This window comes from Bubalus kerabau, chromosome 17, assembly GCF_029407905.1.
Source record: "Bubalus kerabau isolate K-KA32 ecotype Philippines breed swamp buffalo chromosome 17, PCC_UOA_SB_1v2, whole genome shotgun sequence".
In the NCBI taxonomy this organism is placed as follows: domain Eukaryota; kingdom Metazoa; phylum Chordata; class Mammalia; order Artiodactyla; family Bovidae; genus Bubalus; species Bubalus kerabau.
Genome location: NC_073640.1, coordinates 18,382,159 through 18,397,284, shown reverse-complemented (window position 1 = coordinate 18,397,284; position 15,126 = coordinate 18,382,159). Strand labels below are relative to the sequence as shown.

The following is a 15,126-nucleotide window of genomic DNA, read 5'->3' as shown; positions in this document are numbered from 1 at the left end:
CCAATGAGTCAGCTCTTCACATCAGATGGCCAAAGTACTGGAGTTTCAGCTTCAACATCAGTCCTTCCAATGAACACCCAGGACAGATCTCCTTTAGGATGGATTGGTTGGATCTCCTTGCAGTCCAAGGGACTCTCTTCTCCAACACCACAGTTCAAAAGCATCAATTCTTCGATGCTCAGCTTTCTTTATAGTCCAACTCTCACATCCATACATTACTACTGGAAAAACCATAGCCTTGACTAGATGGACCTTTGTGGACAAAGTAATGTCCCTGCTTTTTAATATGCTGTCTAGTTTGGTCATAACTTTCCTTCCAAGGAGTAAAATAGTGAAAGTCACTCAGTCGGGTCCAACTCTTTGTGACCCGTGGACTAGTCCACGAAATTCTCCAGGCCAGAATACTGGAGTGAGTAGCCTTTCCCTTCTCCAGGGATCTTCGCAACTCAGGGATTGAACCGGGTCTCCCGCATTGCAGGCAGATTCTTTACCAGCTGAGCTACAAGGAAGCGTCTTTTAATTTCATGGCTGCAGTCACCATCTGCAGTGATTTTGGAGCCCCCCAAAATAAAGTCAGCCACTGTTTCAACCGTTTCCCCATCTATTTGCCATGAAGTGATGGGACTGGATGCCATGATCTTAGTTTTCTGAATGTTGAGCTTTAAGCCAACATTTCTGCTCTCCTCTTTCACTTTCATCAAGAAGTTTTTTAGTTCCTCTTCACTTTCCGCCATAAGGGTGGTGTCATCTGCATAGCTGAGGTTATTGGTATTTCTCCCGGCAATCTTGATTCCAGCTTATGCTTCTTCCAGCCCAGCGTTTATCATGATGTACTCTGCATAGAAGTTAAATAAGCAGGGTGACAGTATACAGCCTTGACATACTCCTTTTTCTATTTGGAACCAGTCTGTTGTTCCATGTCCAGTTCTAACTGTTGCTTCCTGATCTGCATATAGGTTTCTCAAGAGGCAGGTCAGGTGGTCTGGTATTCCCATCTCTTTCAGAATTCTCCACAGGTTTTTGTGATCCACACAGTCAAAGGCTTTGGCATACTCAATAAAGCAAAAATCGGTGTTTTTCTGGAACTCTCTTGCTTTTTCCTTGATCCGGAAGATGTTGGCAATTTGATCTGGTTCCTCTGCCTTTTTTAAAACCAGCTTGAACATCTGGAAGTTCATGGTTCACGTATTGCTGAAGCCTGGCTTGGAGAATTTTGAGCATTCCTTTACTAGCATGTGAGATGAGTGCAATTGTGTGGTAGTTTGAGCATCCTTTGGCATTGCCTTTCTTGGAACTGGAATGAAAACTGACCTTTTCCAGTCCTGTGGCCACTGCTGAGTTTTCCAAATTTGCTGGCATACTGAATGCAGCACTTTCACAGCATCATCTTTTAGGGTTTGAAATAGCTCAACTGGAATTCCAACACCTCCACTAGCTTTGTTCTTAGTGATGCTTCCAAAGGCCCACTTGACTTCACATTCCAGGATGTCTGACTCTAGGTGAGCGAGCACACCATTATGATTATCTGGGTTGTGAAGATTTTTTGGGTACAGTTCTTCTGTGTATTCTTGCCACCTCTTCTTAATATCTTCTGCTTCTGTTAGGTCCATTTCTGTCCTTTATTGAACCCATCTTTGCATGAAATGTTCCCTTTGTATCTCTAATTTTCTTGAAGAGATCTCTAGTCTTTCCCATTCTATTGTTTTCCTCTGTTTCCTTGCATTGATCACTGAGGAAGGCTTTCTTATCTCTCTTTGCTATTCTTTGGAACTCTGCATTCAGATGTTTATATCTTTCCTTTTCTCCTTTGCTTTTCACTTCCCTTCTTTTCACAGGTATTTGTAAGGCCTCCTCAGACAGCCATTTTGCTATTTTGCATTTCTTTTTCTTGGAGATGATCTTGATCTCTGTCTCCTGTACAATGTCATGAACCTCTGTCATCAGGCACTCTGTCTATCAGATCTAGTCCCTTAAATCTATTTCTCACTTCCACTGTATAATCATAAGGGATTTGATTTAGGTCATATCTGAATGGTCTAGTGGTTTTCCCCACTTTCTTCAATTTAAGTCTGAATTTGGCATTGAGGAGTTCATTATCTGAGCCACAGTCAGCTCCCAGTCTTGTTTTTGCTGACTGTATAGAGCTTCTCCATCTTTGGCTGCAAAGAATATAATCAATCTGATTTTGGTGTTGACCATCTGGTGATGTCCATGTGTAGAGTCTTCTCTTGTGTTGTTGGAAGAGGGTATTTGCTATGACCAGTGAGTTCTCTTGGCAAAACTCTATTAGCCTTTGCCCTGCTTCATTCTGTATCCCAAGGCCAAATTTGCCTGTTACCCCAGATGTTTCTTGACTTCCTACTTTTGCATTCCAGTCCCTTATAATGAAAAGGGCATCTTTTGGGGGTGTTAGTTCTAAAAGGTCTTGTAAGTCTTCACAGAACTGTTCAACTTCAGCTTCTTCAGCATTATTGGTTGGGGCATAGACTTGGATTACCATGCTATTGAATGGTTTGCCTTGGAAATGAGCAGAGATCATTCTGTCGTTTTTGAGATTGCATCCAAGTACTGCATTTTGGACTCTTTCATTGACTATGATGGCTACTCCATTTCTTCTAAGGGATTCCTGCCCACAGTAGTAGATATAATGGTCATCTGAGTTAAATTCCCCCATTCCAGTCCATTTTAGTTCACTGATTCCTAGAATGTCAACGTTCACTCTTGCCATCTTGTCAGATACCACTGTCCAAGGTAAAGAGGTGTGGCTGCGCTTTTCTGGAGCAGCCATGAAGAGATACCCCACGTCCAAGGTAAGAGAAACCCAAGTAAGATGGTACCTGTTGCGAGATGGCATCAGAGGGCAGACACACTGAAACCACAATCAGAGACAACTGGCCAATCTTATCACATGGATCACAGCCTTGTCTAACTCAATGAAACTAAGCCATGCCCGTGGGGTCACCCAAGATGGACGGGTCATGGTGGAGAGGTTTGATAGAATGTGGTCCACTGGAGAAGGGAATGGTAAACCACTTCAGTATTCTTGCCTTGAGAACCCCATGAACAGTATGAAAAGGCAAAAAGATAGGACACTGAAAGATGAACTCCCCAGGTCAGTAGGTGCCCAATATGCTACTGGAGATCAGTGGAGAAATAACTCCAGAAAGAATGAAGGGATGGAGCCAAAGCAAAAACAATACCTAGCTATGGATGTGACTGGTGATAGAAGCAGGGTCCGATGCTGTACAGAGCAATTTTGCATAGGAACCTGAAATGTTAGGTCCATGAATCAAGGCAAATTGGAAGTGGTCAAACAGAAGATGGCAAGAGTGAACGTCGACATTGACTGTACAGTCCGTGGAATTCTCCAGGCCAGAATACTGGAGTGGGTAGCCTTTCCCTCCTCCAGGGGATCTTCCCAACCCAAGGATCAAACCCAGGTCTCCTGCACTGCAGGTGGATTCTTTACCAGCTGAGCCACCAGGGAAGCCCCTGAGTGTTTTAAGCAAACAGCCAATTAGCCAAGATAGCGGTGGTGGTCAGGCTTTCTCACCCCACAGCCTCTCGCCCCACGTTTTGTAAATACATGGTTATGTAACAGTTGAGATCACTTATAGCACTGCATATGCGCGTCACAATGTACTCACTTGGCCACAGGCTGCTTTTGTTCTGTTTGCCTATATAAGCTCCACCTGAAGAGCCCTTGTGACTGCATTATGTCTGGGTCTGCTGGGTCAACTGTGAGAGAATACGGCGTGTCTGCTGCTACAGCTGCTGTGTTAGTCAGGAGAAAATAAACACGTTTGCCGTTCCTACAGCTCCTTGAGTTTTCTTCCAGCTTCTCCACTCTCGCCTTGACTACCGTGGGTTCAGCGAACGGTGAGATACAACAAGACAAGCGTCTAGCAATAGATGTATTGAGGGAGGGCCGATAGAAGGAGATACAAATAGGAATCTTCCCAGGCCCTGGCCCAAGGTTCTGAAAAACCACAAGCTGCTTCTATGTTAGAGGAATGTGGAATAACCCTGATTTAAGAGTGGAGACCTGGCAGGTGAATTGGCTTTTGCTGGGCTGTGTGACTCGAACCTGCAGGCTTCTGTGAGCAGCAGCACTGGTGGGTATGGCTGCCATCTAGTGCCAGAAGCCACCTCCTGCAAGTTGTTTACTTGGTGTTTCCAGCTGAAGGGCATTTGGGGAGCCAAATGGAAGTAGGAGGTCATTACCTCTATCATCAGGAAGATGATAAAATCAGGCTTTTGATATTATCTCTAATTTATCTTATTATAGATACAGTCCAGAATCAAACTGATTGGATGGAATAAAAGGGCAATCATTCCACAATATAAAATTTGTGTCTCATTTCAAACCTCTAGGTTACTATGAATTTCGTAGATGCTAGGTAATCTTTTTTATAAAGAAATCCTGGAATGGTCACATTTATGATTCAGGAGTCTTGTAGGAAACGGGTAGCATGCTTCAAAGGTGTGGCTGGGGAGAGTTTAATGAAAGGGCTACTCAGAAAGGATGGGAAGGGACTCAGGGAAACAATCAAGACCAGGAAAGCACTGTAGAGTTAGTGACAGTCGGAAGCAGCTAGCACTCACAGGCCAGATAGAGCAAAAAGCAGAAGAGGACCCAGAAGGACTGTTCCACAGGAGAGAGCCACTTGGCAGATGCTGTGGCCTCAGCTGTGGTTCTTGGTTGGGAAGCACACCCTTAGAGGAGGATTCATGTGAAAGCAGTGTAATAAGGAATCCTTGGACAGATGCGAAGTGGTGGGGGTGCAGAAGCAGGGCAGAGGAGGAGAGATCAGCAAGATATTATCTCAGGCAGAGTTCTGTGGAAGGCAGTGTTAGCCTGACCCCTCAGAGGAACTTTGAGAGGTAGGTTGTTTCTCAGAAGGTCTACCTGGAGGCAAAGAGGCTTGGCACTGAGACTCTTAACTTGCCAGTCATTGGTCAGGTGGATGGGGATGAGAGGAAGCAGGGGATTACCCAGGACCTGGACATTCTAAATATTCAGTTAGGGTGAAGATCTAACTCCGGGGCTCTGCGAGCACTACCTGGGCACAGCTGAAGGTTCTGGGTGTTAGAAGAACACGCTGAAAATCACTACAAAGTCATCCAAAGGGATCTGTGTGAAGCAAGAGCATCTGTTTCTACTGGGGATTAAGCCAGTGAGACATGATGGTTCAGTTAATTCCTGAAGGAGGAAGACACTGAGATGGATTTGGAGTATCAGAGGTTTATTTAGGGGAGAGGGTAATGTCTGATACAGGGGGGCCTCAACACAATCTGAGCTGATATTCTCAGCCAGTCCCACAGAAACTCTAAAACAAAGATTGTCCATTAGAGGAGTTATGCAGTGGGCAGAAGTGACCAGGCCCTCGTACCCCTTGCATGCCCAGGAATTGATTGGTAGCAGACCAGGAAGGGCACAGATCCTGAAGATGGTACAGCTGGAGGCTCTTGGCTAAAGGTGCTCCTTGTGGCTGAATGGAAAGTTCTTTTACAAGGGAGGTCCAAATGGAGCACTCCCTCAGCTGCCACACTTAATCAAATGCAGTGTTTCTGTTGTCTCATCCACCTCCCCAACACCAGGAAAGAAGAGCTTCCTGCACGGAGTAGAGAAACGAAAGGCTGAGGGACCTCCCTGGTGGTCCACTGGTTAAGAATCTGCCTTCCAAGGCAAACGATGTGGGTTCGACCCCTGATTAGGGAATTAAGACTGAGTCTACATGCTGCAACTAAAGCCCAAACATCACAAAAAAGATCCCATGCCCTGAAACTAAGACCCAGTGCAGCCACATAGATGAAATAAATAAATATTAAAAGACAAGAAACAATAGGCCCAGAGAGAAGTGTTGTCTTGGTGGCTCACTTGAGTACATAGATGCAGCTACACCTGAAGCCCAGTCGCATGCTTGGCTTTTTTGGCTATGTGAACCAGTCAACAGTCTTTCTGCGTAAGCCAATTCGAGTTTGGGTTTTCTTTTTCAGCAAAAGTAATCTTCCTGATTAATACGCTCTCTGAGCTTTACTTTCCTTAACTGTGAAATGTGACTTGGGGTTTGAGAAGGAAGAAGGACAACTAATATAAAGCACAGGCGCAGAGTAGATGTCCCCAGATAGTATTTAATACTATCAGAGAAAAAGGAAAAGGAGGCAAAGCAAGGCAAGGGACACCTCTGGAGGGCCCTCTGTGTCCAGGGCCGGCCAGTGGGCTGAGTTCGGTGCTCAGCAAAGGCTGGTACCTGTCTTGAACTTTCCAGAGATACTCAGCTATAAAACAGGGCTGGCCTCTTAAGTTGCTTTGAGCCTGTGACTTTCCTGCAGCGAATGCTCCCTAATCCAGTGTGTTACTGGCCTTATAGGAAGAAAAGAAAAGCTCTCTTTCAGGACAAGATGAGAGAGTCTTCTCACTCTCTTTTTCTTTATATGGACACTTCTCTGTATTTATTTTTGTTACTATTATTGTTTGTAGACTATTCCTTTGTGGAAATATGTGAAGTTTATAGCAAAATTAAAAGAATAAATATGAAATGACTACCTTTGCAGTGTTGTGATGATGTCAACACTTTAGGGGGAAAAACCAAGAAAGAGCAAAGACCTATAATTTATAACTCAGGAGTTATTTTTAGTTTTCCAAGAGGAATAAGAAACTTTATATTTTAAAGATCTGCTGAGCTTCCCACTGTTCTTCTTCTCCTCTCCTGCCAAAATTATAACAACTTTGACTCCCCAGTAGAGATTTTGTGTTCTGAATGTTAAAACAATGACAGGAGTTGGGGAGGGAAGGTGCTGTTACATCTAAATTCTCCCAATCTCCCCAAGGAAGCGCATGTCCTAATTACAGGAGTGAACAAAAAGTGGCTTTGCATAGCCATTTTGGTTCACCAAGTACTTAATACCTATTATTAAAGAAGCTTCTGACTGGTCTAATTGCATATTGTGAGACTAGAGCAACTACAGGTATTTTAGCAGCACACGTGAAAGATCTTGAACAAAGTTAGAAATAGCATCAAAAGCCAGTGGAAAGTGGACTTCTCTGCTATCTGTCCTGGTTCTTTCTTACTTTCTGTCTTGAAGTCAGGGATAAACCAAATAACATTTTACCGACCCTTCTCATTTTTCTCAGTATCTGGAGACCCCAAAAGCCCACCTGTATATCATTTCTTTATGAAGCCCACCCCAGAATGCCCTGGCAGAATTAGTTATTACTTCCTGGATACCTGTGGTTGCCAGCACCCAGGATGGCTCTCAGTCATGTTCCTGGGATACACGCCCTCATTTACTTTCTTGCCTCGTTGGATAAAGCTGACCTGTATAACCAATAGGAAACTGCAGAAATGACAGAGTGTAGCTTCTGAAGTTAGGCCATAAAAGGTACTGTGGATTCCTTATTGTTCTTCCACCTTCGTCCACACTGAAAGACCAGCTGCCATGTCATAAGGACACTCAAGCACCCAATGGAGAAGTCCACATGGCTTTTCAAGAACTGAGGCTTCTTGCCATTAGCCAGTGTGGTGGTTTTAAGAGATGTCCACCATTTCTTTTATACATCTCTCTTAAGAGGTAGAGCTTAATTCCCTTCTTGAGTATGGACTGGACTTGTTAACTCACTTTTTTTAAAAATAATTATTTACATTGTCATACTATCTTTGCTCATTTTGAGCTTTTTTTTTTTTTTGGTATCCTGAACTAATGGGAATGGAATTTTTATTCACCACAGTAGTTTAATGAAGGTAAGAATTACAACTCTTATTTTGGCCGTGCCTTGCGGCATGAGGGATCTTAGTTTCCCGACCAGGAATTGAAACTCTGCTGCCATCAGTGGAAGCACAGAGTCTTAACCACTGGACCACCAAGGAAGTCCCAACTCGCTTCTAATAAATAGAATATAGAAGACAGGATGGTTTGTGACTTCTGAGACTTGGTCATGAGCAAAATGGCAACTTTACCCCAGCTCTCTTTTAGATCACTTGATCTGGAGGGAATCTGCTGACATGTCATGAGGATACTCAAATATCCCTTTGGATAAGACCACGAGGTGAGGAACCGGGGCCTCCTGCCAACAGCCACATGTGAGTCACCTTGGAAGCATATCCTCCAGCTCTAGTCAAGTCAGATGGCTGTAGCCTTGTTGACAGCTTGATTGCCACCTCCTTATGAGAGATTCTGTGCCAGAACCACGTGGTTAAGCTGCTCCCAAGTTTATAATCATTTAAGTTTTTTAATTAAGTCTTAAAACTATATATCTAATTTAATATTGATACCATTGGCTAAATTAGAGAAGGAAAATTTATTTATTTTCACTCCAAATGTGTCAAAACAAACTTTATTATTTCTGGGTTATTTTTGTCAATATACATGCCAAACTTAACAGTTAAGAGCTAAGACTGCGGTGTATTATTTGTGGAAGTATACTGACCAATGAAACAATGAAACTGTCAAAACTTAAATAGCATATACAAACAAAACACAAATAAAAAAATTAAAAATAATCTTTTCTAAATTGAAGTACAATTAACAAATTGTTTCAGGTATACAACACAATGATTTGATATTTTGTAAATACTACTAAATATCAAATCATTAAATTATTAGATATTAGGTGAGGCTCTAGATAGCTTATGATCACCACAATAAGTCTAGTTAACATCCAATACCATACATAGTTACAAAATCTTCCTTTCTTGTCAAAATAACCTTTCAAAAGAAAGATTACTGAATTAAGGAGGCAACAGAAAAATAGCTGAACTGCTTTGAAAAACAGGTTGGCAGTTCCTCAAAAAAGTTAAATGTAAAGTTACCGTGTATGCTTGGTCCCTCAGTCTTGTCTGACTCTTTGTGACCCCATGGACTCTGCCTGCCAGGCTCCTCTGTCCATGGGGATTCGCCAGGCAAAAACGCTGGAGTGGGTTGCCATGCCCTCCTCCAGATAAAGTTACTATATTATCTTGTAATTCCAAACCTAGGTATATACTTATGAGAAAAGAAAACATGTCTACATAAGAGCTTTTGAATGTTTATAGCAACATTGTTTATAATAACTAAAAAGTGGAAACAACCCTTTCATCACAAAAGATGTCCATCAACTGTGAATGGATAAACAAAATGTGGAATACCCATACAAGGGAATGTAATACAGCTATAAAAAGAAACAAAACAGGGGTACTTTCTACAACAGAGAAAAACTTTGAAAACATTATGTTACATAAAAGAAGCTAGTCATAAAAGACAACACGCTCTATGTGATACAATAAGATCTTCTCCCCGGTTCCTGTTCCAGAGCTTCAAAAACCCTTGGAATTTCCTGAGTGATAAGGGCGACAGGAGCAGCTTTTGTTATTCATAAGCCCCTTTTGACTATATCAAGCTTTATGCTAGTAAGATATCTCTTGGTGAGGCTCTAGATAGCTTCAGAATGGAGGCTGGTTGCTAATGCAACCTAGCATATGAATCAGAGGGTTGGAACTTTCAGTTCATCTCTGGACCTCTTGGGAAGGAAGAGGGTTGAACACTGAGTTCAATCACCAATGGCCAATGAATTAATCAGTCTGCTTATGTAATGGAACCACTATAAATCCGCTAAATGATAAGGTTTGGAAAGCTTTCCCATTGAGGTGCCAGGAGGGTGGTGTGCCCAGAGAGGGAATGGAAGCCCTGTGCCCATAGCCCCATACCTTGTCCTATGTATCTCTTACATTTAACTGTTACTGAGGTGTATCCTCTTCTAACAAACTGGTAATAGTAAGTGGTATGTTTTTCTGAGTCCTGTGAGCTTTTCTAGAAAATAAAACTCTGGAGGGGATCATGGGGACTCTGGATTTATAGTGGATTGGTCAGAAGCACAGGAACTTGCAACTGGTATCTAAAGCTGGGATAGTCTTATGGGACTAAATTCTTAAAATGTGGGTTCTGTGCTAACTCCAGTTAGCATCAGAAATATTAGTGTTAGAAATGTATTATCCTATCCACTTCCCTGGTAGTCCAGTGGTTAGGAATCTGCACTTTAACTGCCAAGGGCCTGGGTTCAAACCCTGGTTGGGGAACTAAGACCCTGCAAGCTGTGCAGAGTGGCCAAAAAGAATAAATGTATAGTTATAGGACACGCAGTTAGTGTCTAGTGAGCAAGGGAATTGGTTAATGTGGGGGAAAAACTCCCCTCATACTTGGTGCCAGAAGGGGTGTTGGAAAACACTACAGGCTATATGATTTCATTTATACAAAGTCATCAGAAAAGGTCTAAGTTCATAGAGACTAAAAGGAGATTAGTGATGGCCTTTATTCGTCTGGTAGTCCTCAAGAAGAGTGTTGAAGTGCTGTCTGGTGTTTGAGTGCTGGAGCTCAAGAAGTCTGCGGTTGTCTTATGGAGGAAATAAGTGTATTAGAAAAGCTTTGTTCTGGTATGAGTTAGAGTGCCATTGGCTATTAGATTAATGCAGAAGGATCAACAATATATAGTAAATAAGGTGTCTTTAAAAAGGAAACAAGCATAAAAATAAGTTACAGATTAATCAGTTGGCAAAAGTGTTGTGACCAGAGGCTTGCAGGAACCCAACCTTATATTTCCTCTAGAAGCAATGGTTCAGTATTCACTAATTCAGTGTTCATGGTGACTTTGTTGAATTCATCTATTTATTTAAATTTATTTTTAGTTAATTAAGTTAATTTAGAAAACTTGGAGAATTTAAATACTACAAATAATGACAACTGATGATATGTCCTTGTGTAGTTTCCTTTCATAGTGAGTATGGCCCAGCCCTGTGTTACCAGCAGAATACTGTGGAAGTAATTTCCCCATTACTTTCTGAGCCCATAAAAGCTTTGCATGCCCAATCTGCTCATGGACAATACCAAGTCTGGTGTTTGGACACTAACCCATCTGGAACCCCAAGCTAAGCTGACTGGTGAAGAACTGACTCTGCCAAAATGAATCTGTGAAGTCTGAAAGAGGAGACAGTTTATACAAATGGGCTTATACCAACTAAAAGGAGTCAAGGATCTTGAAGAATCGGGTTAACATGAAAAAAAAAGAAGAAAGCCTATGGGACTTATGGGACACTATCAAGACAAACTACATTCACATTATGGGAATCTTAGGAGAGGCCAAAGAGACCAAAAATATATTTAAGTCAGTAATGGCTCAGAGCTTCTTTAACATGGGAAGAGAAATTGACATCCAAAAGAGGCCCAAAGAATACCCCAAAACTGAATGGAAAAGGACCACACAGAGACTCACTAGATTTAAATTATTTGAAGTCAGAGAATTTGGGGCTGTACCCACCCTCAGCAATGGCCTGCACTCTTTTCTGTGGAGTGTGTTCTTTCTAAATAAATCTACTTCTTACCTAAAAAAAAAAGAGAGAGAATTTTGAAAGCAACAAGGGAAAAGCGACAAGTCACAAACATATAAGGGAATCCCATAGAACTGTTGGAAGATTTCTCTACAAAAGCATTTTAAGCCAAGAGAGAATGGGATGGTATATTCAAAATATTGAAAGGAAAAAAAAAAAAAAACATCAGCCAAGAATACTACACCTGGAAAAGCTGCCTGTAAGAAATGAAGTAGTGATAAAAGACTTTCTAAAGTAAGCAAGAGCTGAGGGAGTTCCTCGCCATTACTCCTTCCTTACAAGAAATGCTCAAGAAAGTTTTTCAAGTGGAAATAAAAGGACACTAACATAAAAATATATGAAGGCAGTTGTGTAAAACTCATTGTGAACAGTAAATATGAGGTCAAAGTCAGATTTTCTAATATTGTGACAGTGGTGTGTAATTCACTTACAACTCTAGTTTAAAACTTAAAAAACAGCAACTTCCCTGGTAGTCCAGTGATTAAGACTCCATACTCCCAATGCAGGGGGCAAAGTTTCGAGCCCTGGTCAAGGAACCAAGATCCCACATGCTGCACAGCATGGTGTGAAAAAAAGTTAAAAACAAACATATTAAAAATAACCATAACTAAAATAATTTGCTTTTGAATACACACTATAAAAATGTAAACTGTAAAATCAAAAACCTAAAATTTTAGATGAAAGTGAAAGTCGCTCAGTCATGTCCGACTCTTTGAGACCCCATGAACTATACAGTCCATGGAAATCTCCAGGCCAGAATACTGGAGTGGGTAACTGATCCCTTCGCCAGGGGATGTTCCCAACCCAGGGATCAAACCCAGGGGCCCTGGATTCTTTACCAGCTGAACAACCAGGGAAGCCCAAAAATACTGGAGTGGGTAGCCTAGCCCTTCTCTAGGGGATCTTCCTGACCCAGGAATTGAACCAGAGTCTCCTGCATTGCAGGCAGATTCTTTACCAGCTGAGCTCCCAGGGAAGCCCATGTGTAAAGTAAAAATGTCAAGTTTGGGAATGCTATCAAAGTTAGGCTGTCTTCAGTTTAAAATAGAATGTTATAAATGTAAGATATTTTATATAAACCTCATGGTAACCACCGGAGAAGGCAATGGCACCCTACTCCAGTACTCTTGCCTGGAAAATCCCATGGACGGAGGAGCCTGGTAGGCTGCAGTCCATGGGGTCGCTAAGAGTTGGACACGACTAAGCGACTTAGCAGCAGCATGGTAACCACAAAGGAAACTGTCATAATAACAAGAAGATTATGGTAACAGAGTCAAAGCATACTGCTACATAAAAATATCAGATCATAAAAGACAGCAAGATAAGAATCAAGGAATAATGGATCCAAAAAGCAGTAAACAGTTAACAAAATGGCAATATTATGGGAATACCAGACCACCTTATCTGCCTCCTGAGAAATCTATATGCAGGTCAAGAAGCAACAGTTAGAACTGGATATGGAACAACAGAATGATTCCAAATTATTAAAGGAGTATGTCAAGGCTGTATATTGTCACCCTACTTATTAAACTTATATGCAGACTACATCATGTGAAATGCCAGGCTGGATGAAGCCCAAGCTGGAATCAAGATTTCCAGGAGAAATATCAATAACCTCAGATATGCAGATGACACCACTCTTATGGCAGAAAGTGAAGAACTAAAGAGCCTCTTGATAAAAGTGAAAGAGGAGAGTGAAAAAGTTGGCTTAAAACTTAACATTCAGAAAACGAAGATCGTGGCATCTGGTGCCATCACTTCCTGGCAAATAGATGGGGAAACAATGGAGACAGTGGCAGACTTTATTTTTGGGGGCTCCAAAATCATGACAGATGGTGACTGCAGCCATGAAATTAAAAGATGCTTGCTCCTTGGAAGAAAATTTTTGACAAACCTAGACAGCATATTAAAAAACAGAGACATTACTTTGCTGGCAAAGGTCTGTCTAGTCAAAGCTATCGTTTTTCCAGTGGTCGTGTATGGATGTGCTAGTTGGACTATAAGGAAAGCTGAGTGCCGAAGAATTGATGCTTTTGAACTGTGGTGTTGGAGGACTCTTGAGAATCCCTTGGACTGCAAGGAGATCCAATCAGTCAATCCTAAAGGAAATTATTTCTGAGTATTCATTGGAAGGACTGATGCTGAAATTCCAATACTTTGGTCACCTGATGCAAAGAATGGACTCACTGGAAAAGACCCTGATGCTGGGCAAGATTGAAAGCAGGAAGAGAATGGGACAACAGAGGATAAGATGGTTGGATGGCATTACCAACTTGATGGACATGAGTTTGAGCAAGCTCCAGGAGTTGGAGATGGACAGGGAAGCCTGGCATGCTGCAGTCCATGGGGTTGCAAAGAGTCAGACAGGACTGAGCGCGACTGAACTGAACTGAAATCCTTACCTACCAATCATTGTTTGAAACATAAATGGATTAAATTATCCAATCCAAAGATGATCCAATGAAATATTGTCTATAAGACATCTAGTTTAGTTTTTAAAGATACATGTAGATAGACTGAGAATGAAGAGATAGAAAAAAATATTTCAAGCAAACAGTAACCAAAAGGAATCAGGGGTAACTGTTCTTTTTTATTTTTGTTTATTTACTTATTTTTTACAGCAGACTATGTTACAGCTCCCTGGTGGCTCAGAGGTTAAAATGTCTGCCAGCAATGCGGGAGACCCGGGTTCAATCCCTGGGTCGGGAAGATCCCCTGGAGAAGGAAATGGCAACCCACTCCAGTATTCTTGCCTGGAGAATCCCATGGACGGAGGAGCCTGGTAGGCTACAGTCCACGGGGTCGCAAAGAGTGGGACATGACTGAGTGACTTCACTACCTATGTTACAGCTTGGTTACAGCTCAGCGTTTTATTTGGCAAACAAAGGATAGTATACCCTCGAGGTGTGAGGACGGGCCTACCCCAAAGGAGAGGCCTCTTTTTTATTTTTATCTTTTAATTGGAGTATAGTTGCTTTACAATGTTGTGTTAGTTTCTGGTATACAATGAAGTGAATCAGCTATATGTATACGTATATCCTTTCCTTTTGGACCTCCCTCTCATCCCCCTCCATCTCACGCATATAGGGCACCACAGAACACCAAGCTGCGTTTCCTGTGCTATACTGCAGGTTCCCATTAGCCTTCCATTTGGTAGCTGTTCTTATGAGACAAAACAGACTTTACGCTAAAAATGATCTAAAGATACAACAGGTCATTTTTGGTTGCTATGTCATGTCCAATTCCTTGCGATCCCAAGGATTGCAGCATGCCAGGCTTCCCTGTCTTTCACTAGCTCCCGGAGTTTGCTCAAATTCATGTCCATTGAGTCGACGATGCTATCTAACCATGTCATCCTCTGGTGGTCTCTTCTTTTGCCCTCAGTCTTTTCCAACATCCAGGTGTTTTCCAATGAGTCAGCTCATCATGGAGCTTCAGCTTCAGCATCAGTCCTTGCAATGAATATTCAGGGTTGATTTCCTTTAGGATTGATTGGTTTGTTCTCCTTGCTGTTCTAGGGAATGTCAGCAGTCTTCTCTAGCACTACACTTTGAAAGCATCAATTCTTTGGTGCTTAGAATTCTTCATGGTCCCTATCTGATATCCATACATGACTACTGGAAAAACCATAGCTTTGACTATACAGACCTTTGTCAGCAAAGTGATGTCTCTACTTTTTAGTACACTCTCTATGTTTGCCATACCTTTCCTTCCAAGGAGAAAGTATCTTCTAATTTCATGGCTGCAGTCACCATCCACGGTGATT

General features: G+C 41.9%; 1 long non-coding RNA gene across 1 annotated transcript; it reads left to right on the top strand.

Annotated features, from left to right (window-relative positions):
• The first annotated feature begins 3,619 nt into the window (after positions 1-3,619).
• Positions 3,620-11,484, top strand: LOC129631187 (uncharacterized). The gene is made up of 3 exons (XR_008703924.1): positions 3,620-3,879; positions 7,978-8,084; positions 10,739-11,484. It is a non-coding gene; the product is annotated as an uncharacterized LOC129631187 (long non-coding RNA).
• Positions 11,485-15,126: the final 3,642 nt, after the last annotated feature.